The sequence below is a fragment of the Leguminivora glycinivorella genome, chromosome 2 (genome assembly GCF_023078275.1).
Source record: "Leguminivora glycinivorella isolate SPB_JAAS2020 chromosome 2, LegGlyc_1.1, whole genome shotgun sequence".
NCBI classification, from domain to species: domain Eukaryota; kingdom Metazoa; phylum Arthropoda; class Insecta; order Lepidoptera; family Tortricidae; genus Leguminivora; species Leguminivora glycinivorella.
In genome coordinates, this window is record NC_062972.1 from 33,073,914 (window position 1) to 33,089,483 (window position 15,570).

Below are 15,570 nucleotides of genomic sequence, written 5' to 3' on the forward strand. Positions count from 1 at the left end.
GCGTGCTTACGAAATAGTTTGTAGCCGACGAAATGATATGTCGCAGCATACGTGTCGCCAATAGTAATGGTAGATCTATGGGGTAGTCGTGTCTGGTGGATTTTGTTAGTATCGGGCAAAAGCACTTATATGTAAACCTCTGACAATAATGTATAGAAATAAGAGTTTTGAATGATTCGCGGTTATTTTCAATCGACTTACTTATACTGACCGGGATATATTATAGACCGTGTTTACCTTTTCGATTTTAGTCGAGCTCCCGATAATTCGACGCAGTGGCATGCATCATGATATTCATGATCACGGAAAACTCCGGTTTTTATCAAAAAGGTAATCAAATCACGGTCTATTGAAATATACGGACTTTGATATATCGTGATTGGCGACATGTTTCGAGTTATATGGAGATCCATCATTCGGCATGAGTGCTAGCTGCCGCGAGGTGTTGCGGTATAATAATATACATATATCATATTAACGTACAATAATATATATTGTACTAACGCCAGTTCTTATATTTTTAGGGTTCCGTACCAAAAAGGTACAACAGGAACCCTTATGGTGCGACTCTGTCCGTCTGTCTGTCCGTCTGTCACATTCCTAAATATCTCGAGAACTACTAATGCTATCAACTTGAAATTTGGAATAGTTGTGAACATTGTAAACCTCTACAAATAGAAAGTATAATTTTTTTTTAATATATTAGTTTAATATAACTATATATTACAGGAAAAATATAATCGTGTTTGTATTTTGAATACTTTTTTTTTTAATTCACAAAAAACTTTTCAGATTTCTACTTTCAATTTACCCACCCTTGCGGATGTATATCGTACTTCAAATTAATACGTGATGTTACGTAAACCATTTTCTGTCCAATAAAGTAAAAACTGTTTAAATCGGTTAACATTATAAAGAATTATCCCTGAAAAACCAGGTCGCGCAAATTAGTTAGCAAATTGACCGGGAGATGGCGCTATACACTATAATACTCATTAGTGCCTATACTTTTGTCTTCTAGTCAAGTCATTAGAGTTATATGAAAATATGAGATTATTTTTACTAGGTAGTTTGAAAGAAAGTTTGTACGGAACCCTCGGTGGGCGAGTCCGACTCGCACTTGGCCGGTTTTTTCCTTTAATATAAAAATGTTTAGAATCGTTAGCAGACGTTTCTGCTTGTTAAAAATAAAATTTAACGCCAGTTCGTCACTAAAGTTAAATATTTTAATATACCGGGTGCCCGGTAATTAATGGACAACCTTTTAACCACCAAGAGGGCACTTTATACTGGTCCAGAAAATCGACTTTTAGGTTTAGTAAAAGTCGCCTGGTTTTCAAAGAGTGAAAATCTCGAAAACCAGGCGACTTTTACTAAACCTTAAAGTCGATTTTCTGGACCAGTATAAGGTGCCCTCTTGGTGGATAAAAGGTTGTCCTTTAATTACCGGGCACCCTGTATACAATATCAAATACTTAACATAGAAAAGACACATATAAGATAAGTCAGCAAAAACATACATGTATATTTGTTGATCTCACATATTTAACTATGTCATGTTATTATCTTTTCTAATAATTAAATCTGAATTATTTACATAATATCTACAAGGAAAACAAGATTTCATATTCAGATTATACCTAACGCTCGCACTAATTTATTGTAACATAACAAATTATCATATTATTAAAAAGCCATAAAAATATTAAGCGAGACACCGATACTATGGAGTAAACAAATTCTTAAGAAATACGTATGCCTAATTTAATATTTACCTTTAGTTCGATTCATAAAATATTTCTCTGGTCGAAAACAAATTAAGTATATCGGTATTTTTTGTTTGCTTGTTACTCTAATATTTGCTTCTAAATAGCAGTCCCTTCAATGAGCAAATTCAATGTTTATTAAATAAGGATCTGTACCGTTATGGTGAGAAATGTCAAAGTTTAACAGTTTTTATATGTCTCTTTTTTTTCTTTCTTTTACTTCTGAAGTGTTTTTGATATGCCGCTATGGATGCGGACTGTACCAGGTACAAAATTGCCAAATATAAAACAATTAACATATGAACAGATAAACGAATTCTTATCTTTATATCTACCAATCGGATCAGGGCTATGCATTAAATTAACCAACATAACATATAGATACAAAAGAAGAAGTTAAATATTCAAATTTTACTTTAAAAAAATCAAATATATGCGATGCAACTTCAACTGTATATTTGCTAAAACTGTGCCAAAGGAACAAAAACTTTATTTAAATACTCAGAAGTAAACTGATCTTTTAAACATTGAAATTTAAATGCAATTTTAAAATGGTTTCTTTATATTTAAAAATATTTTAAGCGGGTTACTCACGTATTAAGTCGATATAGCGTTCGACATGTTTCGGCTCAATTTCGAGAGCCTTTAAATATGTATGAGTATCACGGGAGTTTTATAGTTAAAATTGGTTTCTTTATCTCTGTATGGAAATTAAAAAATAGCGCTATCTCAAAACTGCCACTGTTATTGATTTTCGTGAATAAAATAAAACGGTTCATATTAAAACCAGTCGATATAAGAATAAGGTTAATTTTTAAAAGTAAAGAATTAATAAATATGTATAGTAAATAAGAGAATAAGATAGGGATACGATTGTGAAACAATTACTGTATAATATTCGAATATTTAGTAAACTGTTTAAGATCTTTACGCACAAAATGACAGTTTTAATTACGATGTTTTACATATTGAATACAGAGTGGACTATCAAATGGAATAAATGAGCCATTGACTTTAAAATAGCAGCATTCAAAGAACGGTAGCGAATATGACAATGTAAGATAAGGCTACTTATGTTCAATTATTAAAAGGCTAAACTTGACAATATTAGTATTAGCATACATTAAATATAAGAAGATCATACCATCCCATACATTAAAATGCGACCGCCTACACTACACTAGAACACTACTAGAACGCGCATACACTACACCACACATAGATGGCGCTACAAAAAATGCCTTGTTGCCATCGATTATTTGAAGATTGGCGTTGTGTCACTTTCGAGTCATAAATCTATGTCAAAAGTACCTAACACAATGCCATCTACAAGTATAATTCATACTTGTACGAGTAAGGTGGATGTACTAGTGCTCGACGCGGTACTAGTACTCGTCACCCATGGTTTAAATAGCGATTAATAAGATAAGACTACCGTTACATTCATCGCAATTAGATTTATTAGATGAGAAATGTTTGTAGCCTTCACATTTCATACGCCATATTATAAAATATAGAAACTTTTTTCAATTAATGAATAATATATGTGATGACATTGTCATGAGCAATCAATCTCTCAATTTTGTTAGCGATTTGGTTAAGCTTTGCTCGTATTTGCTGACTTATTTAAAATACTTTCACGGTAAGTTGTGAACATATTCTATAATTGTGTTGGTGCTAGAATGTGCGGGAAGATATTTAAGTAATTAAATGTCGATTTCGTTCATTGTTACTGTGATAAACAAGCGTGTCATTTATTAGGACTGAAAACCGTCGCAAGTCTAAAACTCGACACGGCTGGCATTTATTGGGACTGTTACGTTATTTTCCAAGTCCCAATGTTTGTCGAGCCGTTTTTTCAGGATATCACGATTAAAGTAGCCAAAACGAATCGTTTACAGTTTCATGTTATCAGCATATTTTTCTGTAAGTCACATTAACTTTACTGAAAAAAACAAATTACATGCACATAGACAGTTTTTTGTATATCTTTTACGGTTTTATTGATATGTTTTCTCGTTAAATGTAGTGAAATCTGTATAATTTCTTTGGGTAGTGCTTGACATGTCATTTTTCACAAAACATTTTCCTGGATCTGTTCTTCGTGATGCTTCCAGATACAGAGGTGGATTTAAACGACGAAGAAGTGGAGCCGGCAAAGTATTGCAGAACCTGTGGAATACAATTTTTATTTTGGGGGAATCCCTATTTTAGTTCATTACATAATTTATTTTGCTCAAAATGCGGAGCCGACTTATTCTATTTTATTACATAAATGTAGCACGTAAAAAGTAAATGTTATCAACAGAATACGTTTTTTTTTATTAAATTATTTAATTTTGTAGTAAATTTTAACCCAAAACACTTGTTTTTTACTGTTTTTCCTGAATCATACTTAGATGTCATCTATTAGGACTGCCAGCAAAAGCACCTGTCAGTTATTCGGACAAGCGTATTGACTTACGTTTTATTTAATTTTGAGATTTTTTTATATTATCACTGTATGAAACTAATTGCATTTAATAAAGTTAAAGGTCACATCTCCCAAAAAAGATGGATATGTTTTGTATAGATGGGTAAATTATCGTAATATCACGAAACACATAAATATTTTCCCTTAACCTGCCGAGCAGTGGTACATCCACCTTATCAATGCAAGTATATAAATGCTTTGTATTTGTATTTCATCTGATTGCTATTTTTTCATTTTTTTTCCAAGAAAAAAGATGGCAATTTTGTACGAGGACGTAGAACATTCTGGAAGCTCATTATTAATATAATTTCATAATTTTATTTGTTTATTTTTATCCATTTTACCACCAAACACTTACATGCAAATAATAGTCAGTTTCGCCAAGAAAATGCATGAAATGTCACAATTTCTCCACAAAGCGGTATTTAAATTCTCAAGAGCGTTGCACACTCCATTAGACGCCATTTTACTTTTCTCGGGTGCAAACTGCAATCTTAAAAAGTAACGATGGAAACGGCACTTCATGTTTTTTTTTCTCACATAAGATAGATACCCATTGATTGCCCGTATGGTGACAGGTTAACAATTACCACTCTTTTCTTCCCGTGGGTGTCGCAAAAATCGACTGGGACATGGGTTTAATTGTGGCGTAGGCGAGAGGCTGGCAACCTGTAACGGTAATGTCACAATTTCGTTTTCTTTCAACCCCTTTTTGGCAAGAGTGACACTGAAACTTGAGGAGTTCATGTGCTCTGCCTACCCGTTTACGGGATACAGGCGAGATTGTATGTATGTAGATATTTTTTCTTTTTTTACTTTTTCCGACGCTTGAGCTCTTTCAATAATGAGTCAGTATATACAAGACCGCACACGGCGGCGGCCAAACCACACAACCGACGGATTTCAATTACTACGTCGAACATTATGGACCGATCGGCTGACGCTTGTTTTGCGATTATGACGGCCATTAAAGTAAAACTATTCGATACAAATCGATATCGAGATATCGATGTTAAATATGTTTGAGAAAACAGGACGACACAACAATGTTGCCACGTTTTATTTCTACTCTACCTTTTCTGTCATTCATATGCAACCACCAATCGCAATAATCGATATTAATAAACATTTTTTGATTTGAAACGGATGACACTACAATATTGCCATTTTTTAATTTCTATTCTTTTTGGAGTTCCGTAGTCAACTAGGAACCCTTATAGTTTCGCCATGTCTGTCTGTCTGTCTGTCCGTCCGTCCGTCCGTCCGTCCGCGGATAATCTCAGTAACCGTTTGCACTAGAAAGCTGAAATTTGGTACCAATACGTATATCAATCACGCCAACAAAAATAAAAAATGGAAAAAATGTTTTAGTACATGTAAAGTGGAGGCTAATATTTTTTTTTATTCCAACCCCAACGTGTGATATATTGTTGGATAGGTATTTAAAAATGAATAAAGGTTTACAAAGATCGTTTTTTGATAATATTAATATTTTCGGAAATAATCGCTCCTAAAGGAAAAAAAAGTGCGTCCCCCCCCTCTAACTTTTGAACCATATGTTTAATAAATATGAAAAAAATCACAAAAGTAGATCTTTATTAAGACTTTCTAGGAAAATTATTTTGAACTTGATAGGTTCAGCAGTTTTTGAGAATAATACGGAATACTACGGAACCCTACACTGAGCGTGGCCCGACACGCTCTTGGCCGGTTTTTGCCAGATTGCAGGATAGAATTGGAGCCGGTTGCATCAAACCGTCTTCTGTCACCGTTAAAATGTTCGTTAAATTTTATTGTATGGGAAGTTCCATAGACGTCTGCTACATGACGATTATATGTCTGTCAAATTTGGTTGATGCAACGGGCCCTTTAATTAAGTGTAGCCATTTTTACTACGAAATGTCTCAACTATCTTATTTTACTTAAAAATAAATACAAATTCATACATCGCGCCGCAATATATGATATTTAAATACATACTTTAGTGTTTTGATAATTATTAGCAACCCATATTGATGATTACGTGAATGACAATATACTCGTAGAATCAGCGATTAGAACTTTAAGATACATCAGATATTAACTCTAAATACGATATGGATCGGATGTCAGCGTCAAAAATATATCTTCTTACAAAGAATTATAATAAACGTTCTCTACAGATAATGCGGTGGTCTCTGACATTCTGACACCATTAATTTTCGCTGACAACACATAGGGGTCAAATCGTTAGCTCTCGACACCCTCTATCGTTGGTCTCCGATCTAACTCGGTACCAAATGTTGACGGGTTATTAATTGGATCTAGATTTATTATATGTGATTTTATTGTGTAAATTTTACGTTTATAATTTAATATTTTTTTTTGTAACAAGGACTTAAATTACCCTGCTTCTAAAGTTGCGATCATAGAAGAAATAATCGCAACTACACAAATGAAACTGCATACAAAACCGAATTTTGACAGAGGGCCAGTGTCAAATCGGGCAGGTACTCCCCCTTTCAAGTAAATAAGTTTGTCTAAAATTGAGTACGGTGCATTAGGGTAATTCCGAATGACAGAAATGCTCGGGTAATTTCAAAAGGGGAATCTTGATATGATGGAAATAATGGTGATTTTTATGTGACTTTCGAAATTACCCTAATGCACCTAAATTATTGTATCTATGGTAGCTCCCGCAAATGGATGTCAAGTTGGCACCCCGATTCGTTGCGTGTTCCATTTTCAAAAACTTCACGCTGTGGTGACGAACAGCTTTTGTCGATTTTAAAATGATACGCCGCGCGTGTCATACGCAACACGTAAAAACCTTGTTGACACGCCTCTTGTGTCATCCGCACAGAAACAGTTAATACCCAATCGCTACGTAGCAATGCGAGTCAAGCGGAGTTTTCGAAAAGCGAATCAATTCCTAAATTCATATTACCACTGCCCCAGTGAAAGCCTATTATACAATAATACTGTGAATAAACGAATTTAATCCAAAACTGAGGACAATACTCGTTTAATCTAAAGGATAACTTAAACTTGGTCTAAATATTTGCGCACCGGAGTGTTAATTGGACAATATTTGCGAAGACTGAATACTCGGGCTATCTTTAATTGTTTTACTAACCCATAGGCTTAAAGGGTCTTTAACATAAGGGATATATATGTTAAAGTAACATGAGGAAACCGAAAGATTTCAACCACTAATTTCTGAGGCAATAAAAAGAAGGCAATGAAAAGAAAAAAGTTATACTTTACCGGTTACATTTTCAAACCGTTATCATGCGGCAAAACCTTTAAATTTTGTTTTCGCTCGAAAAACTGCTATTTTTAAACCGGTTTTTAGGGGAACGCTTTCATAAAGGTTACGTTTGATTAACCGGTTTAGAACAAAATAAACCGGTTTATTCCGTAGCATGATAGGTAATTTCTGTTCTAACCAAACAAAAAAAGTCGATGTGTGAACGTAGGTATTTACGCGGCGCCGGTGCGTCTCGAAGCATGTCGAATGAACCGGTTTATTTCGGTTAAATTAAAGTTCTCATAACGTTCGCGTTTTTTAGGAGTAAAATCGAAATAAACCGGTTTTAACCGTTAAAAAATAAACCGCGAGGGTTTACTGGTGACACCCGATAAGTTGAGCAAACTGGTTTATGAATTTCGAACTATGTGCAATTTCCACAATGTTGTTATTTCAAGGACAAATTATCTCGATTTATCGGGTTTCACCAGTAAACCCTCGCCGGTTCCGAGCCTTGAAACTTTAGTTAGAACTTAGAATTAGTATTATCAATTGTAATTTCAGTTCAACTTTAAATGTTTTGTATATGTAAAAGTGCCCCTATTTTCTGAATTGACTTGTAATTTGAAAAAAAAAAGATAAGTATATATTATTATGAGCTTTACTCTGATATGCATATAAAAAACATACACCACTTTTTTCATTCATACTGACAAAAAAGCTCTGTCATGATTTTGACTATTTTTGACCCAATTATTAACAATCGTAACCATTTCACCCAAATATAACGCCGATATCAACATCCACTTACACAAATCAATAACCCTGTTCAGTACATCTGTTACACAACGGTTAACCCTCCCGCTGCTTGCGTAACATGTAATTTAAGTTCGTAATACGTCACGAGAGTAAGTTTAATCGCGACGATTTAAAAACTCGAGTTGCAATATTTTTACACTCCATGTGATACACAAAGTTTTTCATCACACTTGCAATATAAAACAAATATGTAAAAATGTAAAAAAAATACGGTACTTACTATAAATTTCATAACTCCCTAGAGAGAACGATTCTTCTATAACTCCCGGTATACTTACGTGCAATACCACATTTAATGCGAGTGTGATGAAAATCAATAACCCTGTTCAGTACATCTGTTACGCAACAGTTAACCCTCCCGCTGCCTGTGTAACATGTAATTTAAGTTCGTAAGCTGGAGGGTTAGCGTTTGTCTAGACGTCTAGTTTGATGGATAGTCAGGGGCCTACGTGGTTTAAGTTTGGTAAACGAAAACTAAGTTCTTTTAAGTTTTTGGGTTATTTTATTTATTTTAAGGTACAAATATATTTTTTATTATTAAAAATGGGCTTACTCTTGGTCACAGACTAACCGAAGGCAAAGACGAGGCCTACGATGGAGTGAGCTCGCCCAGAAGATGCCTGTTCACTCTTGATTTGAAGGTTATATGAGCTCGGAAATACAGCCGCCGGCAAGGAATTCCACTCCTTGGCAGTACGCATAAGAAAAGAAGAAGCACAGCGCTTCGTGCGAATTCGCAGAATATCTACCAAGTAAGGATGGAGACCGGCCGTGCGTCTAAGAGTCCGATGGTAGAATGGGGACGGTGGAATAAGCTCGTGTAGCTACCTACACATTTGGTCTAGGATTATGTGTTTTATTTTGATTTTGATTTTTAAGATTGCCTGTGTAATGTGTAAAACTTTGTGTGTATATTGGTATTGTTTACACTCGAATAAATTATGTATTTTGACTTAGACTTTGCGACTCTTCTCTACAAGAGATAAATGTAATGTAAAAATATTTTTATCTTATACCATAGACCTGAGCATGTGGTCATAGGAACTGTGACTTTTCGATGAATAGTAGTAGTAGTAGTAATCACTTTATTGTGTACAAGTTTATATACAATTTGTAGGAATACAGATACAAAGGCCAGCTTATCCCTATAAGAGAATAGTAGTTTCCTGTTGAAGGATAAATTCATTTAAGTTAAATTAGTATCCAGTATTCATTTAATCATTTAATTAAGATGACATTTTTGTCAAAAAAAGTTATAACTTACTTATTTGATTGTTTTATTTTGCCAGGCGCGCGAATCTTCTGACTATGCGTAAAAAATATATTATTATGGATTAATTTATCGGAAAATAATTAAAATTTGTTCAGGGCAAGTTGTAATTTCGTAAGTTTTTCAAAATAAGGGGCTTTTCGAACCAGCCTAATATTATCCGAGAAGCGATGATCATAGGTTTTTTTTTTTATTGATAAAGGTAGTTGAAACGACCTTCAAATCTTCAAGAAAAGAGCGTACACCCATCTTAAAGGCCGGCAACGCACCTCCAACACCTCTGGTGTTTCGGGTGTCCATGGGCGACGGTGATCGCTTACCAACAAAAAAAAAAAAAAAACGATACTTTGATATGAGGCAACTTTGAAAAACCATAAATAATACATACTGGGTAATTCCATGATAACTTGCGTTACATTTAGAACGCAAAGTTGTCAAACAAAGGTTATTTGTGGCTTGATTCATACTTAAATATCTTTTTTTGCTGGTGCACCATTTAATACAGTTAAATCTCATTAAACTAAAGTGGAAATTATTTGAAACATAACCATTTTCTGGCCTCAGTATACTAAAATGAGGTGCTAACTTTCGTTACTGAAATTGGACATGGGTTTTTAAAGCATCATTTAAATACGATTTTTTTTTATTTCCATATTGCTTTACGAATTTTCTTGTAACTTAAATCGTGTCAGTTAAGAGTACAGGTATGTTTATGTAGCAAAAAGGAATCTTAATATTTTTCAATTATGAAAATAACCATGCAAAACATTGGTAACTTGCGTTTAAAGAAATCAGTAACTTTTGTTACGTCCTATGAAACGTATTTTTTTATAGTTAGTGATCGAAATATGAAGTAAAAGTTACAGAAGTAAAAAAATACAGGATTCCTTGATTTTTAGGGATATGAGGGGGATTTTTAGGGATTTTTAGGGATATATTATTTCCCCCAAAAAAGATATTCAGTTTTTAATAATTTTTTGGATTTTTTGAATATTATGTTATTTTAGTATTTTTCTAAAAATGTCAGCTACTTTTTATAATTAGAATAATCCCTTGAATATAATGTGAGTCTTAATTAGTTCAGTTCACGCACGTATCTTAAAAAGCACGCATTTTAAACTTTTAAAAAATTGGCATACTTAGATAAACTCAGTTTATTAAAAAAAAATCGGTTCAAGTAAGGTCTAGAGCCAAAGAACATTTACCCCATAACCAGATTTTAAAAATTCTGACCTCAAAAAATTGATTTTTTTCGCTCTCTGCCATGGAATTACCCTACTTAATATTATAAATGGGAAAGTGTGTGTCTGTTTGCTTGTCAGTCTATCGCGGCAAAACGGAGCGACAAATTGACGTGGTTATTTAAGTAGAAATAGTTGACAGAATGGAGAGTGAGTAGAGTGACATACGCTACTTTTTGTCTGTTTGTGACCCCCTACTTCCCTTAAATGGGGGGTGGAAGTTTATATGGAGCGTTCCGCAATTTTCGAATAAGTATAACGCGAGTGAAGCCACGGGCAAAAGCTTGTAAGTAGTAGTCATATATTTTTGGTCAGGCTTCAGTTCTCAAGATATTTAGCATAACAGACAGACAGACAGTCAGTCGCTTAATGAGAATTATAGCCATTTAAGACGATACGCTCTCGACTATTTCCTCCCTGGTTTTTGAAGATAGAGCAATGATTTTTTCAACACAGATTGTTATTATTTTTATCTGTGTCGGACCCTTTTGATTTTTTTGATATTCTGCTTTTTAAACACTAGAGCCAATAAAAAAATTCCAAAAACGGCCTTTTTCATTGTGGCGCAAAATAAAGGTGTGATACTCAAGATTGGTAACAATTAACCAAAAAAGCTAAACGGTCCGACATAGATTATTTCATTGTTATTCAGATTCTCAAATTTCGTTCCGATTGATTGAGTTTTGAAGGAGGAAAGAGTCGAGAGCGGAACCTCGATTTTAAAGATTTTTTTGAAATAACTTTTGACTGAGTTGTTTTTAATGGACAATTTTTTTTTCGATAAATCTAGTTGATAACACTTGTATATTTAACTGAAATTCCCAAGTTGAAAGGGGGGCTCCTTTCCATTTTAGCATTTCCGCTACCGTATCCTCTTAAGGTTTCATTTCACTATTTCGTACGGAAAGTTACTTTCATTTAGATTAATTGACTTAATGATCTTTCTTTCACTTCCTAAGTGTTTAATTTTAGCCAGCATTGTTTCACAGATCTAATTAAAGTGAAACAAAGGCTTTAGGTATTTCTTCGCAAATAACTACTGAAGACTTATTTAATAAGTCTGGGTGTTATCTAAAGAGTAAAATAAATATTTGTTAAGATTTTATATTAACCTCTTTTCTGTGAACGATAAAAGACAAACCGAATTTTATTCGCCTAATTGTTTTTTCTTTTATTTTAGAACGAGTTCTACTTGTAAGGTTTTGTGTCTAAGGGGTCCATTTTTAACCCCCGACACAAAACGACGGGGTGTTGTAAGTCTGACGTGTCTGTCTGTCTGTCCGTCTGTCTGTGTGTGTGTTTGTCTGTGGCATCGTAGCTCCCGAACGGATGAACCGATTTCGATTTAGTTTTTTTTGTTTGAAAACTGAGTTAGTCGGGAGTGTTCTTAGCCACGTTTCATAAAAATCAGTCCACTATGTCGCGGTCGGGGGTTTTTTCAAAATTTTAATTTTGTGGTTATTTTATACGAATTTCAGTTGGAATTTAAAGCACACTAGGAATCTTCAATAGTAGAAAGTAAGCAATTACTATACGGTTATATGATTGAGTCTCACCGTGTATAACTTTACAGTCAACCAATTGGAACCACTTAGGGCACTCTACAACCATGTCAAAATGACAAGCAGTAAGAGATTTCTTACAATCGGGTTTATAACGGCGCTGTGACATAGTTCTACAGTGGCCAAGGGTTCCAATTGGTTGACTGTACCTATACCTACAACTACATACATATACCTAGACTCGTAATAATAATTTGGATTATTTAACTATCAAATAGTCCTTACACCCTGACGGGTGCTGCCTCTGCGTGTATCCCATGATACAAGCAAGGGCAGCATCCCCTCGATGTACCACTTACAATTCATTAAAGTGTCAAAAGGGCCTCTACGTGTTGACGTCGACTCCGCGCATGAATCCCAAAGGTCTGGAGTACCCTATGGTTTCCGTGATGGGAAAGACATTTGGATTAATTTATTCATTTTTTAACTTTAATCCTTACGTATATTCTCTAAATGATAATACCATATCTGCATAAGTAATTATAAAAAATGTTGCCTACATTTCGGGATCCTCAAACACAGGTAACTCGTAAATCTGAATTTATGACCGTAAACGTAGGCATTTGGGAGATAACTTTGCATTTAATTACCGATCAAACGTATTTCTTGAGGATTTCTTCTGTTTTTAAATTTTGCAAATATGAAAATAATTAAGTAGATAATACAATGTATAATATATACGACTAAAGTAAATTATAAGTAGGTAATTTTGTATTTTTGTCATACGTAGTATACGATTATTTTTATATCAACACCTAATAAAGTAAACTAATTTTTTAATGTAAAATAATTTTATTTTAAGTACCTACACTAAATAATTAAAATATAAAACACTATATTAGACTTACCTCAGTTAACAACACAATATCCAATTTCAGCAAACAACACACTTCAGATGCCAACAGGAAATCCGGTCTACAACACAACGAAACACTCAAATCTCGACACTTCTCAAACACTTAATTCCAATTTCAAAAACTTCAAATCCACTCACGTCACTTCCGAATATTTTTTAAATTCCGAGCACAGATACCGCGGCGTTCGAATTTCAAATCACATCGCGTCGAATTTTTTTAAATTACGCTCGCGCGGGACCAAAGCTCTAGCGACACGGCCTCCGGCGGTCGCAGCGACTACCCGAATGCTTTGCGCATGGTTCCCTCTTCGTACAACGGAACGTCCTATGTCGCATTGCGTTTTTACATTTAAAAAGTTCCCTTATAAGCTCTAGATTATCTATGGACAAAAACCCGGCGCGTCAACCCCTTTTACTTGACACTTTAGTGATTTTGGTTTTATTATCATTGCGTTTAGGGTTTTGATTGGAATTGTTTGGAAGTGTTTTGAAGAATGCGCAGTACAAATGGGTTGAAATTATATAATTTATTGGCTGCGGCGTTTCACAGCTTGAATTCTGATGAAAATATAAGTTTGGCGAAACTTTCGCGCTGCTGCTTTTGGTTTTATTTATTATGTGTCGATTTGGACTATTACCTTCGCTTTTATGACGATTTTCAATCATTCTTTAGATTAGACACTTAGAGAGGGTTTGTAAGTATACTGTTTTCTGCTTGATGGAACTGGGAAGCAGCATCTTCTTTTCGGCGCTGCGTAAATGCAGTTTTTTTCTTAAACTATGAAAATTTAACAATTATTTAAATCGTAGTAACCCTTAAAGATATATTCGTTTTTTTTTAAAAGCCCGTGCCTCTATGCAATTAAATTAATATGGGCTAGGTTGATCTGTGTAAGTTGTCCTCCAATATTTATTTATTTTATTTATAATTTCATTGTATTCACATGATATCCGTTCAAATGGAAAGAAAATATAGGTACTCTTATTATTTGCATCGTTTATACCATACGACCCTCTAGGTCTTCGTAGGGAAATACTTAGTATATTAGTAAAAGTAACTTTGTGTCTTTTTATAAAATGCCCCTAGGATGTCTTGTTTGCCATTACCATTACGAACGCGTATTTTATCAGATTATTATTTTCTTTTATTAATTGTAGTACTTAAGTAAGTAATATAATTATATTTATTGTAATATAGTGTATTGTTAATTAAGGATTATATTATAGACATTCGAATACAATGTATATTGTTACTGAATAAAAATGAAATGAAATGAAATGAAATGTATTGGGATTTGGGGTATTAATTCCATTAAAGTATTGCGGTGTTATAGTTATTACTTAAAATATTTTTTTGGATAAAATTTATTTCATAAGTCAATTATTAAAACTTTTAATAGTAATCGTGTGCATATTATCATAGTTATTTAAATTAACTGCAAAATTAATTTCCTGAAATCCGCATATTCGATGTACTTCGTCCACTTCATAACAGTCATTAATGTCATTACGCAGATCGCTAATACAGACAGAGCTGTCATTACCCATTGACTTAGTTGTACATTGCTGGCAATACAATTTTTTTTTTTTGACTTCTGGTTCGGGTGCCATCTTAGCGGCATCGCGTCGCGAATAATTTCTCCTTCTTTTGCTCATTAATGTTGTTTAAAGTGTAATATCGATAGCTTATTATGCAGTATAGTGAGAAGCTGATGAAGAATTAATCTCGAAACGCGTGTAGCCCCTTTTTTGTCATCGACGGCCGATAGTCCACGTGCCCTTGTAAAATCTAGCTATGAATTTACAAGTGCCTACTACCGAACAACGTCGCACTTACCTTGACACTGGCAAAATAGTCCCATCAAGTGGGACTGAGGCCATTTATTAAAAAAATAAAAAAATTATAATACAAATTTTTGTTACAAAGTTTATAAAGTCTACATGTTTATTCGTTCATTACATTAAAGGCATGGTTAAATTAAATAACTATGCTAGATTACGCTCCTCTAAAAATAATAGGAACTTTCAATTTGTAGACGTTAATTAACAATGTTCATACCTATTCCAAATTTCAAGTCGATAACAAAAATAGTTATCGAGATATTTAGTAATGTGACAGACGGACAGAGTCGCACCTTAAGTGCGTTTTCACATTATCCGATCCGATATCGGATGTCGGACCGATATCCCATACATTACAGGCGCCATCTTGGATTGTTTCTATGGAAATCCTTCCGACATCGAACCCTAAAACCCTAAAAAGCCCACTTGCTGACAACACCCTGTATAATTCTGTTGCACACAACTCGGAATGAAGATAAGCTTCCATTGTTTTTATTAGCAGCAAGTCTTCG

The 15,570-nt window shown here is 34.1% G+C and overlaps 1 protein-coding gene across 1 annotated transcript in view; it reads right to left on the reverse strand.

Annotated features, from left to right (window-relative positions):
* Positions 1-13,474, reverse strand: part of LOC125239451 (protein madd-4) — a 699,588-nt gene extending 686,114 nt beyond the window's left edge. Inside the window, exon 1 of the mRNA XM_048147057.1 lies at positions 13,209-13,474. The gene's annotated coding sequence lies outside the window, so the exon portion shown is untranslated. The remainder of the gene's footprint in view (positions 1-13,208) is intronic.
* Positions 13,475-15,570: the final 2,096 nt, after the last annotated feature.